This window comes from Solanum tuberosum, unplaced genomic scaffold (assembly GCF_000226075.1).
Source record: "Solanum tuberosum cultivar DM 1-3 516 R44 unplaced genomic scaffold, SolTub_3.0 scf00007, whole genome shotgun sequence".
In the NCBI taxonomy this organism is placed as follows: domain Eukaryota; kingdom Viridiplantae; phylum Streptophyta; class Magnoliopsida; order Solanales; family Solanaceae; genus Solanum; species Solanum tuberosum.
The window spans coordinates 68559-72802 of NW_006238933.1; positions in this window are offsets into that span (position 1 = coordinate 68559).

The window sequence follows — 4244 nt, forward strand, 5'->3', positions numbered from 1 at the left end:
TCTATTTTTTAACAATTTTTTTTAACAATACAATAAAAGCTTGTTTAATGTCTCTATAAGCAACTTCTTTTAGATATTCAATTAAACTATTTGCCTCATTCTTGAATTTTATAAAATGTGATTGTGGTAGCTATGTGTTTGTGGTAGTTTAAATTTAAATAAAGATAAAATGATGATATGTGATTGCGTTTGTAATATTTTAAGTTGTAAAATCCTACTCAGTACTCCCTCTTCCTGCTCCGTTATTTAGTTTAGTAGTTTTTTGTTGCTAAATCTATGTAATTTCTCCCAAAATTACTTTTTTTTTTATCTTACTCTGTTCATCTCTTTTCCTTAGCCCATGTACCTAGCACCTGCTTCTTTAACCACACCCTGGGATATGCAGTCCTTTCGGTTTCCTGACCATGGCGGACTTTCAACTTCCCTAGGTATTTTATAGGTTAATCCATCGGGGTTACTAAGAAGGTAAGGAACTAACCATTTACTAATAGTAATTTAAACAGTATATGAACATCATTGTGATATAGACATCATATTATAAATTCATTTATAATAACAGTACATAATAATACATACATAACATAGGGAGAAAATTACTAAGATCTAGAAAACAGATTACTACTTACATGATAATGGTCAAAAATGAGGTTTCCCTTTCGGGAGCCCCCGGGTGACCTTGCAGCTACTTGCAGGAAATAAACGCTCACAATCTTTGAACTCAAACACTCACACTTTTTTTCTTTTCTTTTCTTTTTTGAAAGGGAAAAGAAATATGTAATCTAATTCTTAGAACTCTCCAAATCCTTTGTTGTATGCTCTGCTTATTCTTCGCTCTATTTATCTTCTTGCAAATGGTCTCTATTTATAGGAGTAGATCCGGATTTGAAGTTCGAATTTCAAATGTTGAAAATAATCTCTCTTTAATGCCAGGTGCTCTTTGGGCCCCATCGCCACATGGTCTTGAAAGACTTTTTTCAAAATAATTCTATCCTTTTTCTTGTCCGTTTCTGAGGAGTGGAGTTTTCTTTATAGGTAGTGGAGTCTTCTTTATAGTAGTGGCTTGTGATGTCATTGCTTACATATTCTTTCGTTGACATCACTGCTTACGTATTTCCTTAGGTATTCAGGTTGTGTAGTGCTTCGGAATCGAAACTCATTCCTGAATCATCGTCTTCATCCGGGTCGTAGTGCTGAGTAAATTGGTCTATTGGTAGATCGTTCTCATCACTTCTACTCTCTGTGTCTTCAGGATCAGAATTTATTAGTTCTGGTCTTGGGTTTTCTTGTATAACCTCTTTAGTTTTTTCTTTAAGTAACTTGCAAAGGGAATTGTTTATTATTTTTTCTATTCTTTTATTTATTTATTTTCTTTTTTTAGGAATCCCTTTGTTCTTTTGCTAGTCTCTGCCACTGTATTGAAACTTGCTGGCAGAATCCTTACACTTTTTGGCAAAGTATCAGCCATCAACGGATTTGATGAGTCTTTACTCGCTACCGTTTGAATGTGACTAGCTGTACCTTTAGCTGATACAATACCTCTTTCTACATTCGTTGGGGAATGTACACCCGTCTTATCCATTTTGGAATGAAATGGAGAACTCTTTGGTCCTTTTGGGTAGTCTTGTATTTGTAATGGTATGTTTTGATTAGTATTTCCAAGTAAAAACCTTATTCTTTCTTGTAATGAGTGGATATGTTGTGTCATTTTTTTCCTTTTCAGTCTCTAGTTTTTCGATGGTCTGGTTTAGTCTTTTGAATCCTTCAGTCATTGAGGAACAGTGATCGTAGAAAATTATTTTGCCAGTATCCCTTTGAATATTGTATTGTAGGAAAGATGATCTTGTAGTCTGTCTTAAAGCTAGGCTTATGAAATAGTTTGGCCCAAGAGTCCCTCTAGCATAGTCTAGTGCTTCATTTAAATCGTTGAATCCTTTGAAAAGTGGGGTAGGAAAGTCTTTGATTGAGTCTATCACTTCTGTCCATGTCTAGAAAACTCCTGGCAATCTTCCTTGAATTACTACATAGAATCTGAATTTTTTATCTTCATTTTTGTCTATAAAGTAATGGCTTAATGAATTTACCACTGAAATGAAATAACTATTGTCTCTAGGAATTTTGTTGTATGCTATCCACAGGTTGTCTATCAGGCATCTTTGAGGTTTATCTATCTTTGTTTCTGGTTTTACCCTGAAACTTAGATTAGATGGGGGGTAGAAAATTAAATTTTGTTTCCCAAAGTGTAGTCTTTCCATGCTCGTAGTATTCAGTCTTGCTTCTTCTAATCTTGTTTGTGGTTGAAATAAAGTGTTTCTTAATAGAGTCTGCAAATGTAAGTCTTTGTCTTTCTATCCACTGTTACTTGAACTTGAATTGGATGCCTTGTCTTTGTTCTTGTCTGTACTCATTCTGAAAGTCAATAATTAGTTTTCATGAGTCTGCTTAATTGATCTGCTAAGGATCTATCTTTTCCCTTTATATGTTCTAAAGATATATTGTATATTGATGTAGCGTCTAAAAAATTTAGCCATCTTCTTTTACTACTAATTTTTCCTTCTATTTTCTGGTGGAATTTTACAATAGCCTCGCAGTCAGTTCTTACCAAAATTTCTTTTTATTAATAATATATAATTTAAAACTATTTAATCCATGTATGACTGCTAAAATTTCTGCATCTATGCTACTCATATTTCCTTTTTCTTTGTATTTTCCACTATGATAGGCGCAAATTTTTTCGTCTTTCTTGTCTCCATATTTATTGTTCTTTGTTTTTAATACCGCTCCCCATCCTTCTAGACTTCCGTCAGTTTCTAGTGGGAGGGCTAAATCTGGTATATTTTTAACCATTTGCTTGAGCTTTTGTACTAATTTTATGTCTTTCATATTGAAAGTTTTTTGCCCATGAATTCCTGTCTTAGAATATAAGGGTTCTGCTACTTTTCCTAGGTCTTTTATAAAACTTCGTGCATAATTTAATATTCCTAGAAATTTTTGTAAGCCTTTAGTGTTATCTAATTTATCAGGCATGTCGAGGACCTTTTTTGCTATATGGGTTGTAATTTTATCTTTCCATTTCCAATTTCGACCCCCAGGAATTTTATAAGATTTTTACATAATTCCATTTTCTTTTTGCTAATTATAATTCCATTGTCTACAAACAATTTAAACACTATTTGTAAATGTCCTAGATGTTCGCTGGTATTGTTACTAAATACTAAGATATCGTGTACATATACTAAAATAAAATTCTTATAATCTCTAAATATGTTATCCATCTTTCTTTGAAAGATCGGAGGGGCTGTTTTTAAACCAAAGGGCATTACTAACCATTCGAAATGTCCTTCCGGGCAAGTAAAAGTTGTCCATTCTATGCTATCTTCATGCATTTTGACTTGCCAGTATCCGGATTTACAATCAAACCTACTAAAAACTTTTCTTCCTTGTATTCGATTTATTAATTCTGATTTGTCTGGTAATTTATATCCATCCATTCTAGTATTGTCATTAAGTCTTTTGTAGTTTATTACCATTCTAGCTTTTCCTCTTAGTATTTCATTATGATTTCTCACCATAAATGCGGCTGACCTATGTTTTGAAGTCGATCTTCTTATTACTCCTAAATTTAATAATTCTTTTATCTGATCTTCAAATTCTTTTGAGGTCTTCATTTGTGGATTCTATTGAAGCAGTTTTAACAGTATATTCTGGGTTAATAATGTCAAGTCTGCAAGTTATATGATTGGCCTCCCAGTGCTTTAGAGGTCTCTCTCCAATTATTTCTAATTTATCTAAGATGGAAATTACCTCCTCTAGGTCTTTCTGATTTTTTATGACTCCTATATGTTGCAATCCCTTTTTGAAATTGTAGAGTTCTGTATTTATTTCTATTAAATTATAACTTCTTTCTAGTTGTATATCAGATAAACTTAGTTCTAATAATTCAATTTCTTTAATTTCTTCTTCAATAACATGTATTTTAGTACAATTGCACTCTTTTCCTTTATTGCATTTTGATGTATTTGTATTAAGTTTATCAGTATTTTTTAGATACCTGGATTTTGTTGGAACTAATTCTGTTGTTATTGAGGTTTGAGTCATATTTTTAGAGAATATTACTCCGTCTCTAGTAAGGAGACAGCTTCTGTTGTTCCTTTATTACATTAGTAGAATACTTTTAGTTTTACAATGTATTTTGTTGAACTATTATCAAGACGATTCTCTATTTTTAATTATTTTATCTTGGACAA